A 24,806-nucleotide genomic window follows, 5' to 3' on the forward strand; every position below is an offset into this window, starting at 1 on the left:
ACGAAAATTTACCTACTAGTTATAACTGCTGTTTTTAGCCCACATGCTCTCTCGTTCTCCGGTAATCCACTAATGGGAAAACTGTGCCATCTAGTCGAACTGTTTTATTAAAACAATTAATGTAGGTACCCCTCTTCTAATAAGGCCCAGTCACGGTTTTGATCCAACTCCCACGCACCCACAACATATGTTAGTCAATCCTCCTGGAACAAAACCATCTGCTTTTTAAACATGCAGCTAAAGTTGATCTACTATCAAGGCTTTACACTGCAATAGCACAGAGACTCTAGACTAGAGTACCTGCATTACTATTAGAATTATCATAGTTACATAGGCCAACATCCTTTTTTTAAAACAACCCAAATGTATTACCAATTAAAAGGAGGCTGTAAGTATTACTATTGTCTGCACAGAAATATCCACCCTACGTGTAATTCCTAACAAACTAATACAACAGCCCATCTAGCTTCCTTAGAGTTCTCCATTTAACACATTTTGGGAAAATCAAAGATGCAGCCTTAGTCTTTTTTCACATTTAGGTTAGCTTAGTTTGATCACAATTGTATAATGCGTTGACCTATCCAGTTCATTGCTTCAGAATGATCAGACCATTACTAATTTTCTTGCTCCAGCCTGCACATAATCCCAATTTTTAATGGTGAGTCTGAAAACATCTTATTTACTTTATGAGCATCAACAACAGGGCTAGCTGGAATGACAGACATGTCAACCCAAAACCCACTGTGCCACACAACTTTGAAACATCTAAAGATTTAATTTTTTAGCCAAGCACTGAGTTAGGTATGAAGTAGTGGGTGTAATGGGATCATCTGCAATAAATAATTTGTCAATTTCCCTGAGGAAACATGTCACATGCTACTCTGTAATAGCTGCAAAACTACTGTTACATCGTAATATGAAAAACTATTACACATTTATATGCTGCGCACTGATTGCATAGCAGTAATTTTCCTTCATGAAGGTGGATGTGAATGCTGGGTATTAACATTTTTAGCATTGTGTGCCGTACTACTGACGCTGGTGGTGCCCGATATTCAAACAGTAATGCTTGGTTAACGTGTACTTTCTACCATGTTGCAGTTCGGCATATATCGGAAAGCCATGTTACCGATAAAAGCTACAGTGGCAGCTGTCACACATCTAGTGTTTTGTGAACTACTGAATAACTTACCTGAACACAATTCACAATCCAATGTGAACTAATAAGCCTGGAATTAATGTTTTAGTCTACCTAAAACACATTGGTAAAATCAAGTTAAAACACTAAAGACTTTAAAATCAAGTGCATCAAGTGTGTGCATATAATTTTCTCAGGTCAGATGTGAGTTAACGAGAAACATTGTTAACTCATTAGTTTAATTTACATTGTAGGCAGTCACTGGCTTAGAGATGAATTTAAGATGCTCTATTAACACAACTAAATCTTTGTGTGTTTTATAGGAATGTCTTATGTTAAATTCTGACGTTTTCTTACCCAGTGCAGTAATGCAAGTACAATACATATATTGTTCAAATGTTCTCATATGTACTTTCAATTTATCCATGCTTTAGGCCAACTGACTAAGTTTATTTGCCACACAGAATGATGCCTTGATCAATGCGTTTAATACCAAATGCCCCTCTTGAACAACATCAGTCTGCTTGTGCTTGTAGTCTAAATACTGTAAAATGCTCTCAATATCTTTCTCTCCTGACGGCTACACATGCATAAACAGGAGCGCTGTACATTTAACAATGTGTTGTCCAACTAGAGTAGCCGGACTTGACTATTCTCCTCCCCTCACAACAGCTATTCTGTTACTCTCTTCAGGCCTACTATACCAGACACTAACACTTGATGAGCATGGCTCAGCATCAGCTTCCTTAAGAAGAATCCTGTAGCGCACTATGCATTTACGCTATCCTCTTGGTGTCACTAAACTAACACTAGCATGAGTAGTTAAATTATCTTTATTCAGTTCTGGTATTCTGGACAACAAAGGCATGAGTTAGCTTCACCACTGCAGAATGGCACACCTGTTGCGCAAGAAGCACGTTTGTACATCATACAGAAGGTTTGTGCATCAGATACGTTTTGGGCTTAACTACTCTAGTCACCTAACTGGACATAAAATACATTTCTGACAGAGAATCACTCAATAACCATCCCATAACTATCCGTAATCCTTCCATGCGTCACATTAATGTCAAGCCTGATGGTGCCTGAGGTATGTTAGACACCGAGTCTAAGGCATAGTGGGTCTAATTATCTTCCTTTATTTTAAGAGAAAAGTTTCCTAATGCATGCATGAATGATATTTTTGGGGTGATATTTTGTGGTACAACTTTAAATTTCAGACTCAAAGCTATTAACTCTTTCAATGTTGACCTCTATGGGGCATTTAACAAGCACCAGGCTAAAATCCATAATTTTCCGATTAAAGTATGCCATTAGAAGTAGGTTCCCCCCCCCCCGATTTAATTTTACAGAATGAAATGCAAAGGAAGGAAAATGTCACTTACCCAGTGTACATCTGTTCGTGGCATTAGTCGCTGCAGATTCACATGCTGTGCACATCTTGGGCTCGGAGTGTTACAAGTTGTTTTTCTTCGAAGAAGTCTTTTCGAGTCACGAGACCGAGGGACTCCTCCTATTTCGACTCCATTGCGCATGGGCGTCGACTCCATCTTAGATTGTTTTCCCCGCAGAGGGTGAGGTAGGAGTTGTGTATGCTAGTAATAGTGCCTATGCAATGGAGTGACTACGTATGTACATAATGAAGTTTAAAGTAATATATTTACAAATTTACAAATGTTCAAAATCAACTTCTAAAACGGCTACAGTCTCCCGGGGAGGCAGGTGGGCGCATGTGAATCTGCAGCGACTAATGCCACGAACAGATGTACACTGGGTAAGTGACATTTTCCGTTCGATGGCATGTGTAGCTGCAGATACACATGCTGTGCATAGACTAGTAAGCAGTTATCTCCCCAAAAGCGGTGGTTCAGCCTGTAGGAGTTGAAGTTGTTTGAAACAATGTTCGTAGTACCGCTTGACCTACTGTGGCTTGTTGTGAAGTTAACACATCTACACAGTAGTGCTTGGTAAATGTATGAGGCGTAGACCATGTTGCTGCCTTACATATTTCGTTCATTGGAATATTTCCTAGAAAGGCCATGGTAGCACCTTTCTTTCTGGTTGAGTGTGCCTTTGGTGTAATAGGCAGCTCTCTTTTAGCTTTAAGATAGCAGGTTTGAATGCACTTAACTATCCATCTAGCAATGCCTTGTTTTGAAATTGGATTTCCTGTATGAGGTTTTTGAAAGGCAATAAATAGTTGTTTTGTTTTTCTAATTAGTTTTGTTCTGTCAATGTAGTACATTAGTGCTCTTTTGATGTCTAATATATGTAGTGCTCTTTTAGCTACCGAATCTGGCTGTGGGAAGAACACTGGTAATTCTACTGTTAGATTCAAGTGGAACGGTGAGATTACTTTTAGTAAAAATTTAGGATTTGTCCGTAGAACTACTTTATTTTTGTGTATTTGAATAAATGGTTCTTGTATGGTAAATGCTCGAATTTCACTCACTCTTCTTAGAGATGTGATGGCAATTAAAAATGCAACTTTCCACGTTAAGTATTGCATTTCACAAGAGTGCATGGGCTCAAAAGGTGGACCCATGAGTCGTGTTAAGACAATGTTGAGGTTCCAAGAAGGAACTGGTGGTGTTCTTGGTGGTATAATTCTCTTTAGGCCTTCCATAAATGCTTTTATGACTGGTATCCTAAATAATGAAGTTGAGTGCGTAATTGCAGGTAAGCTGAAATTGCAGTAAGATGTATTTTTATGGAAGAGAAAGCTAGTTTTGACTTTTGCAAATGTAGTAAGTATCCTACTATATCTTTTGCAGATGCGTGTAAGGGTTGAATTTGATTATTATGGCAGTAATAAACAAATCTTTTCCACTTATTTGCATAGCAGTGTCTAGTGGTAGGCTTCCTAGCTTGTCTTATGACCTCCATACATTCTTGTGTGAGGTCTAAGTGTCCGAATTCTAGGATTTCAGGAGCCAAATTGCTAGATTCAGCGATGCTGGATTTGGATGTCTGATTTGTCGTTTGTGTTGTGTTAACAGATCTGGTCTGTTTGGTAGTTTGACATGAGGTACTACTGAAAGGTGTAGTAGTGTTGTGTACCAAGGTTGTCTTGCCCATGTTGGTGCTATTAGTATGAGTTTGAGTTTGTTTTGACTCAACTTGTTTACTAGATATGGAAGGAGTGGGAGAGAGGGAAAAGCGTACGCAAATATCCCTGACCAGTTCATCCATAGCGCATTGCCCTGAGACTGATGTTGTGGGTACCTGGATGCGAAGTTTTGGCATTTTGAGTTTTCCTTTGTTGCAAATAGATCTATTTGTGGTGTTCCCCAAATTCGGAAGTAAGTGTTCAGTATTTGGGGGTGAATCTCCCATTCGTGGATCTGTTGGAGATCCCGAGAGATTGTCTGCTAACTGATTCTGAATTCCTGGAATAAATTGTGCTATTAGGTGAATGAGGTTGTGAATCGCCCAATGCCATATTTTCTGTGTCAGGAGACACAACTGTGTCGAGTGTGTCCCGCCCTGTTTGTTTAGGTAATACATTGTTGTCATGTTGTCTGTTTTGACAAGAATGTATTTGTGGGTTATTATGGGTTGAAATGCTTTCAGCGCTAGAAATACCGCTAACAGTTCTAAATGATTTATGTGAAACTGTCTTTGCTGTATGTCCCATTGTCCTTGGATGCTGTGCTGATTGAGGTGTGCTCCCCACCCTGTCATGGATGCATCTGTTGTTATCACGTATTGTGGCACTGGGTCTTGGAAAGGCCGCCCTTGGTTTAAATTTATACTGTTCCACCATTGAAGCGAGATGTATGTTTGGCGGTCTATCAACACCAGATCTAGAAGCTGACCCTGTGCTTGTGACCATTGTGATGCTAGGCACTGTTGTAAGGGCCGCATGTGCAACCTTGCATTTGGGACAATGGCTATGCATGAAGACATCATGCCTAGTAGTTTCATTACTATTTTGACTTGTATCTTTTGTTTTGGATACATGGCCTATATTACATTGTGAAATGTTTGAACTCTTTGTGGACTTGGAGTGGCAATCCCTTTTGCTGTGTTGATTGTTGCTCCCAAGTATTGCTGTGTTTGACACGGCAGAAGGTGTGACTTTGCGTAGTTGATTGAGAAACCTAGTTTGTGTAGGATTTCTATGACATATTTTGTGTGTTGTGAACACCGTTTTAGCGTGTTGGTTTTGATTAACCAATCGTCCATGTACGGGAACACATATATTTGCTGCCTTCTGATATGTGCAGCTACTACTGCCAGGCATTTTGTAAAAACTCTTGGCGCAGTTGTTATTCCGAATGGCAACACTTTGAATTGGTAATGTATCCCTTGGAATACAAACCTTAGGTACTTTCTGTGTGAAGGATGTATTGGTATATGGAAATATGCATCCTTTAAGTCTAGTGTTGTCATGTAGTCTTGTTGTTTGAGCAGTGGGATTACGTCTTGTAAGGTAACCATATGAAAGTGGTCTGATCTGATGTAGGTATTTAATGTTCTGAGATCTAGTATAGGTCTGAGAGTTTTGTCTTTTTTGGGTATCAGAAAGTACAGTGAGTAAACTCCTGTGTTTAATTGTTGTTTTGGTACTAATTCTATTGCTTCTTTGTGTAGCAATGCTTGAACTTCTAGTCCTAGAAGATCTATATGTTGTTTTGACATTCTGTGTGTTTTCGGTGGGACGTCTGGAGAGAATTTGTGAAATTCTATGCAATAACCATGCTGGATAATTGCTAAGACCCAAGTGTCTGTTGTTATTTCCTCCCAATGTGTGTAAAACTTGGTTAGTCTCCCCCCCCCCCCCCCCACAGGTGTTATGTGTTGGGGATTTGTGACCTTGAAGTCACTGTTTGTTTGGAGGAGTTTTGAGACTTTGGAATTTTCCTCTATTTTTTTTAAATTGTCCTCCTCTATATTGTCCCCGAAAACCTCCCCGCTGATACTGGCTCTGGTAAGTGGGCTTTGTTTGTGAGGTTGTGGCTTCTGTGGTCTGCCCTCGAAACCCCCCTCGAAATTGTGTCTTTCGAAATGTGACTCTGCGGGGAGTAGTGCGCCCATGGCTTTGGCCGTCTCAGTCTTTAAGTTTTTCTATCGCAGTGTCCACCTCCAGCCCAAACAACTGCTGTCCGATGAATGGCATATTTAGCACAGCTTGCTGTATCTCTGGTTTAAATCCTGATGTACGCAGCCATGCATGTTTCCTTATTGTTACTGCTGTGTTGACAGTTCTAGCAGCTGTGTCTGCAGCATACATTGCTGACCGTATCTGATTATTAGAGATACTCTGTCCCTCTTCTACCACTTGCTGCGCTCTTTTTTGGAACTCTTTTGGTAAATGTTCAATAAAGTGTTGCATTTCATCCCAATGGGCCCTATCATATCTGGCTAACAAAGCTTGGGAATTTGCAATGCGCCACTGGTTTGCCGCCTGTGCCGCCACCCTTTTGCCTGCAGCTTTGAATTTTCTAATTTCTTTATCTGGAGGTGGTGCATCTCCTGAAGAATGTGAGTTGGCTCTCTTACGCGCTGCTCCCACTACAACAGTCTGGTGTTAGCTGTTGTGTGATGTGCACTGGGTCTGTTTATATTTTTTGTCTACTCTTAGAGTAATGGGTCTCCCCTTGACAGGCTCTTCAAACACTTGTTTGGAGTGTTTGAGCATTCCGGGTAACATCGGAAGACTTTGATATTGACTGTGTGTCGACGACAGTGTATTAAAAAGAAAGTTGTCTTCAATGGGTTCTGAATGAAGGCTGACATTGTGAAATGCTGCAGCTCTCGATACCACTTGAGTGTAGCCTGTACTATCCTCTGGTGGCGATGGTCTTGCTGGATAGCATTCAGGGCTATTATCGGACACTGGTGCGTCATAAAGGTCCCATGCGTCAGGGTCATCTTGACTCATTCCCGTATGAGTTGGGGATTGCATCATTGGTGGAGTGGCTACAGGTGATGGTGGCGGAGAGTGATGTGGGGATGGTGGTGGTGTTACTTGTTTAGCCACCTTTGCGTGTGGCTGTTTGTCATTGTCTTGGAAGGCAAGTTTACGTTTCATTTTGATTGGAGGAAGAGTGCTGATCTTCCCCGTATCTTTTTGAATAAAGAGCCACCTTTGTGTGTGATCTGGCTCTATTGTCTCTAATTCTTGTTCAAATCTGTGTGTCTTCATTTGTGAGGACAGTCCTTGTTCCTCTGAATAGGAACTTCTTTTCGGTTCCGAGGCCGGATGTTTCGGTACCGAAACCTTTTCGGCTGCCTTTTTCGGCTCGGACGAAACCTTTTTTACTTTCGGTGTCGTGCCTTCTCGATGCCGACCCATTTCGGTGCCGCTGTCTCGATGCCGAATCTTCTCGGAGCCACTATCTCGGGCCCGAGATTGCTGTGTGCCGGTATCTCGACCGGGGTCGGATGACTTCGACACCAGCTCGCCCTTTTTCGGTGCCAATGGACGGTCACCTAATTTTCGGGTTACGCCATGGCCTGTTGGCGGTGGCGTCCCCTGGGCTTTAGTGATCTTCTCATGAGTTCTCTGCTTTGACGTCTTACTCACGGTTTTTGGCGTTTCTTCGGGATCGATCTCCTCCGAGTCCGATTCCTGGGTGGAGAATGTTTCTTCCTCCTCCTCGAAACACCCGTGTCCTGTCGGCGCCGACGCCATTTGCAGTCTTCTGGCCCTTCGGTCCCTGAGTGTCTTCCTGGACAGAAACGCTCGACAGGCCTCACAAGTATCCTCCTTGTGTTCTGGTGACAAACACAAGTTACAGACTAGGTGTTGATCTGTATATGGATACTTGTTATGGCATTTTGGACAGAAGCGGAATGGGGTCCGTTCCATCAGCCTTGAAGAGACACGTGGCCGGGCCAACCAGGCCCCGACGGGGATCGAAAAAAAACCCAAAGGGCCACCGGAGCTCTTCTTAATTCGGTGTCGATCTGTTGTAACTAACCCGATACCGAACGCAAACAATACCGACGATTTTTCTGAGATTCTAACTAACTTTCCGACCCGAAACCCGGAGCGAAAAGGAACACGTCCGAACCCGATGGCGGAAAAAAAACAATCTAAGATGGAGTCGACGCCCATGCGCAATGGAGTCGAAATGGGAGCAGTCCCTCGGTCTGGTGACTCGAAAAGACTTCTTCGAAGAAAAACAACTTGTAACACTCCGAGCCCAAGATGTGCACAGCATGTGTATCTGCAGCTACACATGCCATCGAACATAAAGTTATTAAAGGTGGTGTGAAAGCAATGTTAACAGAAATAAAATAAAAATACGACTTGTGCACAAGTCATTGTGGCAAGAAATATTTCTTGATGAAAATAATTGTTGAGCACGCTTATGAAGAATGGTTATTTAATAACATACAAAGGCCACATATGACTTATCTGATGTATTAGTGTATAGAAGGGGGTGGTGATGGTGAAGAAATAAGAATAAAGCTAACAAACAACAAATAGAATGGAGAAAAGAAAAAGTAAAAAGGCAGGTGAAGACATTGGTTACTAGCCTATGAGGTGTGCGTGATGCCAGTGTGGTTCATCCTTTTCTTGGGTCCATGGCATTTTTTATTTCTATGAGTAGCAGTGAAGCACATCCCTCAGTTTCAGACTATTCTTTACAAATATGCATGAATGCTAATTTGTAAGTTATCACATCTTCGGGAATCAGCAATCTAAGTCCATGATGCGTAACATAACTGTCTGTTGTGGTTTAAGTTCTAAACAACTGTTTTGGTAGTTATGGTCAGGGTCGCAGGAATTATGCAGCAGGGGAGACAAAGATATGAGGCAGGGTTGACTAAATAATGCAGCAAGCAAAGGAACATTATGCAGCAAGCAAAGGAACATTATGCAGCATCTTGCGTCACATTTTGTGAGATTACTTCTTTATTATTTTGTCATTGTTACACTTAGTAATACGGTCTGGGCAAAGATTTTGACTAGGTTCTTGTTTAACAACCTAATGCAGCATTTAGCAACTGAAATAGGACTGGACAAATTTTGTGAAAGGGCTTCCACTGCATGGGAACACGTCGCCACATCATCTCTTTGAAGTAAGTGCAAATTTGTTACGATCTCCATATTATGCAGACGATAGACTATGTGGTAAATCAATAAATATGCAAAAAAAATATGCATCTGCAGAGTCGCATAATTCCAGTGGCCCTTGTTAATAGCTAAAGTGAGCAGAGGTAAGTCAGACTAGTTTCAAATAATTATGGCATAAAAGGTACAGATACTTATGCGTGTCCATAACTGTTTTGGGATTTCAAATATCGAGCTTACTACACGTTTCAATTCTTCCCAGAAGTTGCACCCTTTAGGACATCTGAAAGGTGGATTAGGGGTCTGCATTCAAGTATGTTTTGCGCGTTCTTCCATTCCGTTTTTTAAAATGGTTTCCAATGTGTCCACAATAATATTGTGAGAAAAGTTTGCTTTAAATATTGTGAGTTTTTAGCCATGCCCACTGCACGCCCATCACACTCACTCATTCATGGGTTTGCCTTTCAAAAATCCTTTATCATCATTGGTAAATGCTTTACTTTTATCCCTCCTCGGGGCGGTTTTGTTATCGCCTTGAATAATGCCCGTTACATGGATTATTGCATGATTGCCGATATGTTTGACTACGAGCAAACTCCTTTTTGTCTCTCCTTTGCGCTCATACTCATGGCAGCAATGGAGCTTTGAATTGGCTTGCTTTTGTCAACTGTTTTACTTTTCATTTTCAATTTAAGTGGTAAGAAAAATCCAGTTAGGAATTTACAACGCTAGTAGCTCTAATTTGAGCAAACGCGAGACCCAGTGCAAATGCTTGTTTAGACTTTGATAGGGTGTACCTTAGGATGGCCCTGGCCTTCTCTCTCGTTGCAATCTTTCAAATTTCGGAGAAGTGTGCTTTTGAAACTATTCAAGTAATGTTCCCACAAATGTAGTTTAATAATTATATTAATTAGGAATCCTTACAAACACCATTCCCCCTCTACTTTGTTTATGTGTAGACTAAAGTATAATTCTGGGTTTTGAATCCACCAAGGAATTTGTTGATAATCTTACCAAGGTCAGACAAGAGTTGGTAAGGGAATCGTCTGTGAAGCATGGCTAACTTTAATGTAGTCTATAAAGATAAATATTAAGCAAGTCACTAAGCTTTTGAGCTGTGCGCTTAGCATTACGGTCAACTGTTCCTTTATGGTCGTGCTCCAAGTTTAACCGTCCTTTATTTCAAATACCCCACTCTATCATCACCAAAGTTAAAGTATATTAAGTGGTTTCTTTTATCAAGAGCGTACCCACTAACGTCAGTATTTTCAGCAAAAGAATTTAGTACTCAGGGGTAGATTTTATAATTTTTTTTAAACAAGGGAATTATGTTGTATGCACAACCTTCATGCTTTAGTCCCCAATCTGAATGCTAATGAATAATGTATTCTTTCTCATCAATACTAGTAACAATTGCAGGACAGGAACGAACAATAAACTAGAAGCACAAGGTCTGCTGATCATTTTTAAATCACCCCAAACGGAGATCAAGGGTGGATTCTTTGTGTGGGCAGATGCAAATTTAGAGATCAGAGTATGTTGTTCCCACCTACAATGTCAAGGCACCTGATTGAATGCAGTTCGGACAGTTTTCAGTTATTGTGACAAGATTACATCCCAGCAGTGTCAGAATGCACATGTCGAGTCTATCACCAGCTGAACTAGGATGAGGACCTTCACATTAGCCAAAACGGGTCTTGACTGGGCAAGGACGGATTGGTGAGACTAGATGTTAAGGTCTTCCAATATGCAGGGGTGGTTATAGGTTACTGTGATGGCGGATAGCATTAGTTAATGTGTCTGTAAAAGATCTGATATTCTGTTTTTTTTTTTTTTTTTTTTTGTTTTTTTTTTTGAGGGTGGGATTTCTATAAATGAGTAACCAGGAGGAAGATGAAGTAATACAAGTACCAGCATAGCTTCACAATCAGTCAAACTAGAACCCAACTCCCAAATATGCTAAATCAACACTGTATTTGCTTAGTACCACACTAGGTCTCTACTAATCATTTGCTATCATCATATTGTTGTGATACCAAGACCACTGACCTAACAAATGTACTCACTCACTCTAGTGGAAGCTCATTAACATAAGCTGAATTACACTTCAGTCTATGAGGGATTCCGCGATATGTGGCTACCTCAATATAAACAAATGGCTTTCACAAATGTATCTGATTCTGCGTTACGTCACTGTAGCAAACATTTAATTATACAAAGTTTCTTTGCTAGTACTTGAAAGTCAATCTTGGAAAGAAAAATGGACTATCACTGGAACACTTTCTTCTCGAAATATAGTACTGTATGCATGATAATATGATATAATGGCCATTATACTACAGGTTAATCATATAGTGACAATCCCAATTTTTGGAAGCTTGTCCATCTGAACCACTAGTGAGTATTTAGAAATTAGTTTATCGTTAGCTTACTGTCAAAACAGTTATAGAAATTCTCCAAATATAATGCAATTAAATGCACAGTGGGAATTAAAGTGTAGTGCTATAGCAACCTAGGTCCAGGTTTCAACAGATGTGCTCAACGCTACCCTTTCAGCTGTGTGCAGGCGTGCAAACTTTACTTTCCGCACCGTGCACGAGTAGCATGCCACTCAAAGGATTCTCCTGTCCCACAAAATGCATCTTATGATGCATGTTTGAACGGCCTATGTAGCACAGGAACTAGATAACCACAAATGGACTGGAAAGTTTTCTAGTCGGCAATAGAGGCCTGTGAGTAACTAATATATGTTGTACAAGGTTACTGGGAGAAAGGAACTGCAACACAGATGCCATATTGATAAATGCAGCTTTACAAAAGTTTTTAGTGATGCTAATAAGGAGGAACGTGGACAGCTGAAAAGAAAACCCATGAATAAGCAGGGCAACAGCCCCATCACTATTTATGCAGTCACCCCCGACCTAATGATCAGGCTACAGACAGGAACAGCAAGTAATTTTCATAACTGAATGCAAACAAACGTTTTGCCAATACTGATCTCCCTTTGTATTTCATCCAAGGTTTATTCACCAAGGTATAATTCTGGCTCTGCTAACACAATCTATTTTCCAATGTAGTCTTTCTGGATTGATTCAAGAGCTGCAGTCCCAAGCTATCATTCTAATTCAGGCCCCATGCATGTATTGTTACTTCTCTACAAAAATGTAAATATGTATACTGATTAGCGTGACTATGGACTCCACACGGAATCCCTGCTTCCCAGTCACTTATTCTACAAAAAGAACGCACATTCAAATGATTGCTTAAATTTCCTGGAATACTATCATTGTCTTTTCCTGTAAGCAGCATGTTAAGACACCGGGGGAGCTATAGCAAGCAAATGTTAGTGGGCATCAGCCAAGGTGGTTGAGGATGTTGGCTTATGGTGTTCTGGGTTAGATCATACTGTGGCTCTTGAAATGTGCCAAGTAGAACGTTTTCCGTACTTGACTCTCAGGGTAGCCACGGAGAGCAGTCATAGGTTCCTTAGTGACATAAGCAAGTGACATAAGCGAGAGGCAGAAGCTCGGAACTCACCAATCAACAAACACAATATCAATGTCAAGCCCAGTGCTTGTCTTAAGAAAATATTGTACCTTTTAATTACACTGCTGTACTAACTACTACACAGTTTAACTTGGTATACAGGGCAGTGATCGTGGTGATTATTTATCCTTATGGCACTAAATCCACCGAGTTTTATGGTGCTAATCCCTTGTGGCACTGGACAGACTGAGTCTCAGTGTGCTAATGCAAGTCCCCTTTGATGGCTAGTCCCCCCTCAACTTCCCGGTAGTTAGGGCATGCCCCAGGATAAGGTGCGGTCTCAATTTCACCCAAATGCCAAATGTGCACATTTCTTTAAAGTCATTACCACTGATGGAGTAATGGGAAATAGCAGAAGATCTAGCACCTCACTGTACTCCAGCCAGAGGGGCCCATGGAGTGTGATGACAATCCCACACCCTGTTGGGCAAGGCAGCACGGTCAGCGTCTCTGCATACACTGCCACACCTCTAAACATAGCCACATGGCTGTAACTGAAGTTCTAATGGGCTGAAGCAGTAACCATGGGAGATGCAGCTACCAATTGTGCTAAAGCAGGCATATGCAGCTCTAATCAAGCCAATGCTGGCACAACTGCTTAATGTGGTCAGAGTTCTATATACCTGGATCATTGCAGCATGTGTAGCTCCTAGCTTAATCTCAGGCAGTCTGCAATCTCTAGATCTCCTTCAAGTCTTAGGATACACTGGGCATCTCCTCCTGGGCAGTCTCTTCACCAGAAGGGCCAGACAGACTCCTTCCCTATCTATCTACCTATCTATCTATCTATCCCTGCATGCGCTGACTGCATCAGAGGCCAACTCCCATTCATTCCAATCATGTGTTGGGGGCCTGAGAGGCTTCAAAGGGAAGAAAAGGAATTTCCTTCCCTTTGAAGTCTCTCAGAGACACCAGGCACCAGGGATTATTTCAAATAACGAAACTGGCATAAGGGGAGCGACCCCTTGGGCAAGGGTTACTCCCCAGGGGGCAATTTTGTTATTAGGCCTATCTGCCCCCTGGTGGCGCGGAAGCCTCTAGGCGCCAGGGCAACAAAAAAAAATCCCCCCACCCCCCCTTTTTTTAAGAGGTGCGGAGCGACCCCTTAGGCAAGGAGGGCAGAAACCACTAGACAACAGGGAGTTTTTTTTTTTTAAGGCAAATTTCACGCACAGGTAGCAACCCCTTAGACAAGAAACCCCTAGACACCAGGGATATATTTTTATGTTTACTTTTGTTTTTTATACATGGGGAGCGACCCCTTAGGCAAGGGTCGCTCCCCTGTGAGGGGGCAAATTGTATTCAGACTATTTATGCCCTCCTTGGGGACAGATCGGCCTATTTCTATTAGGCCGATCTGCCCCCTGGAGGGTGGGGGGGCACAAACCACTTAGGCACCAGGGTTTGGTGTGTGTGTTTCGTTTGGGGGGGGGTAGAAAGCCCACCAGAGGCCAGGGAAGATTTATTTTTTTCAAAATAAGTGGGTGGTGTTATGGTCGTACCCCCCACTCCAAAAAAATTATGCCAAAGTTGTTCTGCCAGTGGGCAGATGGGGCAATTACCCTGATCTACTCCTTGGGGGGGGGGATCTACTAGATGCCAGGAGATTTAAAAAAATGGTGGTGGTGGTGGATACCAACCAGTAAGGGCCTGGTTATGCCTTCGCCCCAACTGGGACGCTTCCATGTAGAAAAATCCACAAGACCTAGACACATCTGAAAACTAAACATCTGGGTGATTCCAGGGTGGTGTGCTTCACAGGCACCCCGCACCATTTTCTTACCCACAGTGCCCTGCAAACCTCCAACATTTTTGTGATGGAACCTTACGGAATCTGCAGGAATCCATAAAATCCCTACCACCCAGCATTGTCTCATCTATACCGATAACAATTCTGCTGCACTTGTCAGTCTAAAAATGTTTTTTTGAAACTGCCCTTTTGGATCCGCTTTGGTTCCCCCTCAATTTTGACATGTTTTTGGCTCTTTCCTGTCACAAGCAATTGGCCCACCTACACAAGTGAGGTATAATTTTTTCCGGGAGACTGAGGGGGAACGTTGGGTGGTAGGAAATTTGTCACGGTGCGGTGATCCCACACAGAAATGTGGGAAAAAAGTGGTTTTTTGTGTGCTAAATTTGAGGTTTTTCTGAGGATTCTGGGTAAGAAAACATTAGGGGATCCACACAAGTCACATCCCTGGACTCCCTCGGATGCCTAGTTTTCAGAAATGTCTGGGTTTGGTAGGTTTCCCTAGATGGCTGCTGAGCCCAGGACCAAAAAATGCAGGTGGTGCCTCTATTTGAGAAATGCCCTGTAATTCACATGCTAGTAGGGCACCCCGGAATTCAGAGACGTGCAAATAACCACTGCTTCTCAACACCTTATCTTGTGCCCATTCTGGAAATACAAATGTTTTCTTGATACCTATTTCTCACTTTTTATATTTCACCAAATTAATTGCTGTATACCCGGTATACAATGAAAACCTGTTGCAAGGTGCAGCTCCTATATTGGCTCTGGGTACCTATAGTTCTGATGAACCTACACGCCCTATATATCCCCGCAACCAGAAGAGTCTAACAGACATAACAGTATATTTTTTTGAAAATATGCCATTGCAGGAAAAAGTTACAGGGTAAAACGTGGAAAAAAAATAGCTGTTTTTTTCATCTCAATTTTAATTTTTTTTAATTTATTTCAGCTGTTATTTTCTGTAGGATCTACACAAATTACCCCTTGCTGAATTCAGAATTGTGTCTACTTTTCAGAAATGTTTAGCTTTCTGGGATCCAGCATTGGTTTCACACCCATTTCTGTCACGAACTGGAAGGAGGCTGAAAGCACAAAAAAAATAGTAAAAATGGGGGATGTCCCAGTAAAATGCCAAAATTATGTTGAAAAGGTGTAGTTTTCTGATTCAAGTCTGCCTGTTCCTGAAAGCTGGGAAGATGGTGATTTTAGCACCGCATGAGGGCCAAAGCGCGAACTGCCCCAGATAGCCAAAAAAAGTTCGGCACAGGAGGGGAAAAGGCCTGGCAGTGAAGGGGTTAACAGGTAAACTGCAGTACATATTGAAACCATACTCCTTTGGCCTCCCAGAGTCCTAGATCAGATCTCAATTGCCAGTTATTTTATGTACTTGCCTCTAATGTATTTGCTAGTTCTTGAAGAACCTAATAATTTAGAAGGGGTGCTGAAATGTATGTTTGCAGTTCAGACAGTGATTATGCATGCCTCTAACAGATCCATTCTGAGGGGGTTGGGGGGGGGGGGGGAAGAAATACAAATAAAAAATGGTCTGCGTCCTTGATTATGTCTTGATTATTTCAGCTACCCTCCATTGTGTGAGTTGCAGTACAGAAGTAAGAAACATACAAGGCTGTGTTGGCTTTAAGATGCTGCAAATTTACAAACAAGGTAATCTTGTATCATGCTTAGTCTTCTCTTGGTGTGTTCCTGTCCCACACCTGAAAAGAAAAACCTCATAATTGTGTCTGGGCAGCACCATATTTGTCCTGAGGTACTTTGCTACCATTCTTTCATACACTGGCTTGGGTTGTCTTGCGCCATGGACCATTTGGCACAAAATATTCAATGGTAACTACTTGCATTTCTCACATGTGACCAAAAGAAACAAGCAGATATTTTCTTAAAAAGAGGTGTTCATAAAAAGGGGAAAAAACATGAATAGGCTGCACTTCTGGAAACAGTTAAAAAACACAAGGCTTAAAACCAGAAAGTAATGGGAAAAAAATGAAAGGGCACTAAAAAAAGTGATAAGCAAAAATATGAATTTTCTGGCTATACTCTGCCCCTTGGAAGCAAAATACACCTCAAGTATCAGGAAGAAGGGCTGCCTTAGTAGATAAGTACGAAAAAAAAAAAGGTAGTCTGTGGTTTTGCTGAAAAAGCAGTGCTCTGATTTCCTTTAATCAGTCACGAAGAACAAGCACTAGCAAAGTCAATAGGTCTTACCTATGCAACAGCTACTGGCTTTGGTAATGTGTTTTAACCATGCTGTACACCAATGAGGCTGCTGTTCAAGTAAAAGTTGCTGGCTAGAAGTCGAGTAGAGTAAGGAAGAGTGGATTAGAGTGGGGTCAACTGTAGTGAGGGTAGAGTGGGTTGAATGCAGTGGAGTTGTGTAGGGTAGACTGGAGTGGGACAGACTGAAGTAGGGTGCAGTAGACTTGAATGGAGTAGACTGATGGGTTGGGGTAGGCTGGAGTGCAGTGGGGTAGATTGGAGTCGGGTAGACTGAAATGTGGTAGATTGGAGAGCATTCGAGAGTGGAGCAGATTGGAGTGAAGTAGATTGTTGTGAAGTTGAGTGGGGTAGACTGGAGTGGGGGTAGAAGAGTACACTGGAGAGGAGTTGGATAGACTGTGGTGGATGCGCGTAGATTGGAGTGGGGTGGACTGGAATGCTGTAGATTGAAGTGGGATAGATTTGAATGTAGCAAAGGGCTTGAAAAATCCACTCCACCACTTGCATTGGCGAGTCTTATTTGATCAGGTCGAGCTATTTTTAAAAACGAACTGGTCCCTTCTGGCCAATTGACAATGAACAGGTGTTCTGTTCAGTTGAAAAGTTGAGGGGCAATAAAAGAAGTCTTTAAATCTTGTTCTTATGTCACATCCCTCTGTGTTCACAGACAGAGGTCAAAAGTCAGTTTTTCTTACAATTAATTTTCCTTCTGACTGCAGAGTTCCAGGACTTTGTAAGGTGAACTGTGTGACCTGCGGCTTAGAATGTAAAATAAAAGGATATAGGGTGTCAGATTATTTCTAACACAACATTTACATGACTAAGTCAACTGTGCAAACATTTCAAAATATATTTCAGTCGTTGTGTAAGTCCTTTTTTATATTGCTGTGGCATGAAAAAATATTTAAATAGGATGAAAACAAATCAGAATACTTTATATATTGATGTGCAAAGGATGTTTTCTGAAATCCAATTTTCACAGATTCTTCATACACTATATAGTGTAAGGCTGCAAGTTAGTGGAGAGGTTTTTGGACATTTCTTGGAAGGTTAGTGTGTGTGTATGGCAATATGTTCCCACATCATGGTTTAGTAATATTTTTATTAAAATTGAGTGTTTAAACAAACTGAGAAACACTCCTGTCCTGATGGCAATGTTGTTGGTAAGCTAAAATAAATCATAGGTTATGTGGGCTAGACCTCATGGGTATGTGGGCTAGATTCTTGTGATGTATGCAGCAAACTGTAGTCTACTTAAACAAAAGTGTTTTTTTGTACTGCAGAAATGCGACTCTAAACTATTTGCCTAGGATCGCACAATTTGAGACCTGTTTATGGGTCAAGTACATTACAGTTAGGTCGAGTAGGTTATTTAAGTTACTCGACCTGCATGTCTAGTAACATTTTTATGATTTTGTGAGCCCTGTAGTGGGGTAGTTTGGAGTGGATTGAGGTAGATTGGTGTGAGGTGGACTGTGGTGGATAGGGGTAGTATGGATTGGGGTGGAGTGCTGTAGACTAGAGTGGAGTGGCAAAGGCTGGAGTGGAGTTAATGGTCATAGAGTGGAAGGGTATGGAGTGGCATGTCTTAAGTTGTGGGGAGTAGCATGTCAGAGTTGAGTTTTGAGGAGTGGAGTGTTGTGTAGTATAATGGAGTGGCATAAGGTAGAGTGGAGGGGAGCAGAGTGCAATAAAGTGGAGTGGTTTAGTGTGGAGTATGTATGGTGAGGTAGCGCACTGCAATTAAAGACAACACATTTTCAATTGAAATGGCCATAGAATCAAGCAGGCCGATTCCAGCTCCCCCCCTGCTGCCAACCTATTGCGCCTGAGCAGTTGACGGCACCAGCCAGCGCATGCTTTAAGGCCCAGATTCCTATTCCCAGGGCTGCCTCCCCACTGCTTCCCACCTTTGCTACTCAGTCCGCCAAGTCCTGCTTCCTGTGCTTCCCGCCTCCCCTACACCCCATCCCCTAACCAGGTCTATTTCATGTATGCCGAAGTGCGGTCGTGCCGCTGGTGTGCCAAAGGCAAGCCTGTCTGCACCTGGATCGTGCCCATCAGCAGCAACCCTGTCCTTCCGGACTCCCACTAATGCTCTTCTGCCGTTCTGCGCTCCCTGGACTGTGTTCCCAACAACTGCTGCCTTGCAATGCCCCACCTCACAAAAGGTCCAGCCACCCATCTCCACTGGCACCTCAGCTTCACAACAGGACCAACCACCTCCGTTGGACCTCGCAAGACACCACCCAAGAATCTGCCACCGGTGTCGACCCAGACCCCACCTTACCAACTCAGATGCCTCCAGCTCAACGCCAGATCACTCTGCAACCATGCCATAAAAATCTGCCACACCATCTCCTCCACTGCCTCCGATGTAACCATTACGGAGATGCAGCTCACCCCTGCATCAAACCCAGCCATCTCCACAGCAACACCCAGCGGCTATAAGACCCAACACTGTGACAGCACAGACATTGAGGCGGCATAACCATCATACAAAGGACACAATCACCTGCACCATCACAGACGAAAAGATCACATCAATCATGGAACACATGAACTTCCAGCTACGCACCAACACCACCACCAAAGGCACCCTCACCTATAGACTGCCAGGACCACGCACTGGACTGAGCAACGCCATTGCCAATTTCATCACCCCACACACAGTGATTCCGAACATTACGCCTTCCTGTGAGACCTCAACTTTTACTTAGATGACTCCATCTGCACCAACTCCACCAACGTCCTGAGGAGACTGGTCATCGACCTCACGCACAGAACAGGACACATGCTGGACTCCATCTTCACGTCCAGCAACAGAATCCGATACAACCACACCTCGGAACTCAACTGGGTGGACCACTCCATAGTACACTTCACCATCGCCAGATAATGATTTGTTTGACAGGCCTGCACCACACCCAAAAAACTCAGCACCATCATCCGCAGCTGGTCCAAGGTCACTAAGCAACAATGAACACACCCCCTCAACAGCACACAGCCCGTAGGAACCACCAACCTGGACCTCGCACTTCAAACTTCAACAATTGGATCACCAATGCCGCCTACCAAGTTGCCCCAACCAAAATCAGCCAAAACACAGACCCTGCCAGACAAGCCAACTGGTACACCCTGCAACTCAGCACATCAAAACGCAAGTGCAAACAGCTTGTAAGAAGATGGTGCACCAGCAAGGAACCGAACTAACAGAGCCACCTTCAAATCATCAGCAGCAATGAGAGAAGACCTGACCCATCGCACTGACACCAGCGCCAACCAAACCAAGGAACTCTTTACCATTGCATAGTTCACTTGCCCATCAGGCATGGAAATCACGACTACCGCCCTCGCAATAACTCTGCGATGCCTTCGCTGACCACTTCCACAAAAGGATAGCAACCAACTACAAGAACTTCAATGCCCAACCCCCTAAGCCTCCGACCGACCACCACTGCTGACTTCCCGCTCAACACATGTGGACAGTTCAGCGCACAATGCAGAGCAACCCTTATGAACTCCACCCACTCTGGAGCATCTACCGACCCCTGCCCCCACCAACTCTTCAACCTAGAAAAAAGACAGGCTCAGCCCCCAACTCACGGCCATCATTAACACCTTGCTAACCATGGCCACCTTCCCAGATGCCTGGAAACGTGCAGAGATTAGACCCCCTCTTCATGCAACCCCCTGCAGATCCCAGCAAACTCCAGAACTCCCACCCCATCTCAATGCTCCAATTACTCGCCAAGGTACTGGAAAGGATATACATCTAATCTACCACCTGGAAAGAAAACTTGCTGGACTCCTCCCAATCAGGATTCAGAAACAATCACAGCACAGAGACAGCTCTGACAGCTGCAACCAACGACATCTGCACCCTACTTGACAGAGGAGAATCAGTCACCCTGATCCTGCTTGACCTCTCCGCTGTCTCTCACCACAATGATCAGTTGCTTACCCCAGTTTGGAATAAGAGGAAATGCTCTAAGCTGGATGGCATCCTTTCTCCCAATTCGCCACCCCCCCTCCACATCTGAAGCCAAACACATTGTATGAGGCGTGTGCTAAGACTCATCCCCACACACTTCAACATCTACAATACTTCTCTTGCAGACTTAGAACGCACATCATCTCCTACGCTGACGACACTCAGCTAGTCCTATCGCTCTCCGCTGACTCCTCCTAAAAAATAAGGCACTCCATTCAAATTTCTGACAATTATTATGTTAGAAAAAAAGAAAAACTGACAGCGTCGTGAAGTAGATAAGGGCAAAGACCACCCCACCAACAAATGGCTTTAATGCGGACAATTAAGTACTAAAGAAAGCAGGGTTTTAAAAAAATTATGTTTAATTATAACACAAAGATACAATAAGAAAACAAATAAGCAGAAAATGGATAGTACTGGTAGAAAAAAGGCACTTAATTTTCCCATTGCCACGCACAGGCATGGTGAGGAGCAAATGGAGTGCAGTACATACTAAGTGTCCATCCCACGGAAGAGAGGTACCCAATGCCTGGCACTGGATTTGAGAGGACTTTGTCGACTTTTGTGAACACTTCAATTTATAGCAAGGCCTTGGCCACTGCATGTGCCAGGGGAATAGAATCATATATATATATATATACACATACACACACACACACATACATATATATACACACACACACATATATACACACACACATATACATATATATATACACACACACACATATATACACACACACATATATACATATATATATACACACACACACATTATATATATATCTATCTCTATGGAAAATGTCACCCAGTGTACATCTGTTTGTGGCATGTTCCGCTGCAGATTCACATGCTGTACATATACTTCTGCCATCTAGTGTTGGGCTCGGAGTGTTACAAGCTGTTTTTCTTTGAAGAAGTGTTTGAGTCACGGGATCAAGTGACTCCTCCTCTTCGGTTCCACTGCGCATGGGCATCGACTATGTTAGATTGTTTTCCCGCAGTGGGTAAGGCAGGAGTGATAGAGTATAAAGAAAAGAGATGTCCATGCTAATGGAATGTATGTTAACTTAAACTACTACAAGCTGCCAGGGAGGTGGGAGGGTGCATGTGAATCTTCAGCGGAACATGCCACGAACAGATGCACACTGGGTAAGTGACATTTTCCGTTCAATGGCATGTGTAGCTGCAGATACACATGCTGTGCATAGACTACAAAGCAGTTAGTCCTCCCACAAAACCTGTAAGAGTTGAAGTTGTTTGAAATAATGTTCTGAGTACAGCTTTACCTACTGTGGCTTGCTGTGTTGCTAAAACATCTACACAATAGTGTTTAGTGAATGTATGTGGTGTTGACCAGATAGCTGCTTTATATATTTCAGCCATTGGTATATTTCCTAAAAAAGCCATTGTATCACCTTTCTTCCTTTTGGAATGTGCTTTAGGAGTAACTAAGTTTCTATTGGCTTTAACGTAGCATGTTGGGATGCATCGTACAATCCATCTTGCTAATCCTTGTTTTGAAATGGAGTTACCTGTAGAAGGTTTTTGAAAGGCTACAAACAGCTGTTTAGTTTTTCTGAATGGTTTTGCTCCATCTATATAGTACATTAGTGCTCTTTTTATGTCTAATGTATGTCGAGCTCTTTCTGCCACAGAATCTGGCTGTGGGAAGAAGACTTGCAGTTCCACCGTTTGATTTACATGAAAAGGTGATACTACTTTTGGAAGAAATTTGGGGTTAGTTCGTAATACAACTTTATGTTTGTGTACTTGTATGAACGGTTCTTCAATAGTGAAAGTTTGAATTTCACCGACTCTTCGCAATGGTGTAATTGCGACTAGGAAGGCAACCTTCCATGTTAAGAATTGCATTTGACATGAGTGCATAGGTTCAAATGGTGGGCCCATAAATCGCGTAAGCACTATGTTTAAATTACAAGAAGGAACTGGAGGTGTCCTGGGTGAAATTATACGTTTTAAGCCTTCCATGAAGGCTTTGATAGCAGGAACTCTAAATAAAGAGCTGTGCGGTATATTTTGTAAATATGCTGAAATTGCAGTAAGATGTATTTTTATGGAAGAGAATGCTAAATTTGATTTTTGTAAATGAAGTAAATAGCATACAATATCTTGCATTGATGCTGTAAGCGGGGCAATGTGTTTAGATTGACGGTAATATACAAATCTTTTCCATTTGTTAGCATAGCACTGTCTACTAGTGGGTTTTCTTGCTTGCTTAATCACGTCCATACATTCTGATGGTAGTTGCAAATACCCAAACTCTATGACCTCAGGAGCCAAATCGCCAGATTGAGTGTGTTGGGATTTGGGTGCCTGATATGCCCTTTGTTTTGTGTCAACAGGTGTGGTATGTTTGGGAGTTTGGAGTGTGGTACTACTGACAGGTCTAACAAAGTTGATGGGCCCACGTTGGTGCTATGAGTATCAATTGAGTGTGTTTTGACGCAATTTGTTGACTACAAATGGAATGAGTGGGAGAGGGGGGAAAAGCGTAAGCAAATATCCCTGACCAACTGATCCATAGAGCATTGCATTTGGATACGGGATGTGGGTGTCTGGGTGTAAAGTTTTGGCATTTTGTGTTTTCACTTGTGGCGAACAGATCTACATTTGGTGTTCCCCATTGTTGAAAGTATTTTTGAAGTACTTGAGGGTGAATCTCCCCCTCGTGTGTTTGTTGATGATTTCTGCTGAGAACATCTGCCAGTAGGTTGTGTATCCCTGGAATGTATTGTGCTACCAGGTGAATTTGGTTGTGTATTGCCCATTTCCAAGTTTTTTGAGCTAGGGGGGAGAGTTGGGACAAATGTGTCCCTCCTTGCTTGTTTAGGTAATACATGGTCGTCATGTTGTCTGTTTTGATCAGGACATTCTTCTGAGTGAGAAGAGGCTGAAAAGCTTTGAGTGCTAGGAAGACAGCTTACAACTCTAAGTGATTTACATGTAGCTGTTTGTGTTGGGCACCCATTGTCCCTGAATGTTGTGACTGCTGAGGTGAGCTTCCCAGCCAATCATTGATGCATCTGTTGTAATTACGGTCTGAGGCACAGGGTCTTGAAATGGCCGCTCTTTGTTTAGATTTGTAGAATTCCACCACTGAATGGACATGTATGTTTGGCGGTCTATCAACACTAGATCTTGAAGTTGACCCCGTGTCTGTGACCATTGTTGTGCAAGGCACTGTTGAAAGCGCTGCATGTTTAGTCTTGCGTGTGGAACAAATGCAATACATGATGCCATCATCCCTAAAATTTTCATGATAAATCTGACAGTGTACTTTTGACCTGTCTGTATCTGTGTGATTATATTTTGGAATGCTTGTATTCTTTGCATATTTGGACATGCTAGCACCATCTGAGTATTTAGTATTGCACCTAAATACTGTTGTATTTGTGCAGGTTGTAGATGCGACTTTTGGTAATGTTTTGAGAACCCTAACATGTGCAGGGTTTGTATTACATAACGCGCATGGTTTTCCCACTGCTTATGACTGTTTGATTTTATTAGCCAATCGTCTAGATATGAAAAGACATGTATATGTTTGTCTTCTTAGGTATGCTGCGACTACCACTAGGCACTTTGTGAATACCCTTGGAGCTGTTATTCCGAAGGATAATACTTTGAACTGATAGTGCTTTCATTGAATGACAAACCTGAGATATTTTCTGTGCGCCGGATGGATGGGTATATGAAAGTATGCATCCTTGAGGTCTAATGTTGCCATGAAATCGGGTTTTTGAAGTAGTGGGATAACATTCTGAAGAGTTACCATGTGAAAGTATTCCGACAGGATGTAAAGGTTGAGGGTCCTGAGATCTAATATTGGTCTTAGGGTGCCATCCTTTTTGGGAATGAGGAAATATGGTGCTAAACTTCTGTCCCTACTTGATTTTGTGGCACAGGTTCTATTGCTTGTTTGAGTAATAGATGGAAAATGTCACTTACCCAGTGTACATCTGTTCGTGGCATTAGTCGCTGCAGATTCACATGCTTTGCATAGTCCGCCGTCTGGTGTTGGGTCGGAGTGTTACAAGTTGTTTTTCCTTCGAAGAAGTCTTTTCGATTCACGAGACCGAGGGACTCCTCC

General features: G+C 42.6%; 1 protein-coding gene across 2 annotated transcripts in view; it reads right to left on the reverse strand.

Annotated features, from left to right (window-relative positions):
• Nucleotides 1-24,806, reverse strand: part of RSBN1L (round spermatid basic protein 1 like) — a 214,165-nt gene that overhangs the window by 73,053 nt on the left and 116,306 nt on the right. The window lies entirely within an intron of this gene.

The sequence above is a fragment of the Pleurodeles waltl genome, chromosome 4_1, assembly GCF_031143425.1.
Source record: "Pleurodeles waltl isolate 20211129_DDA chromosome 4_1, aPleWal1.hap1.20221129, whole genome shotgun sequence".
Lineage (NCBI taxonomy): Eukaryota > Metazoa > Chordata > Amphibia > Caudata > Salamandridae > Pleurodeles > Pleurodeles waltl.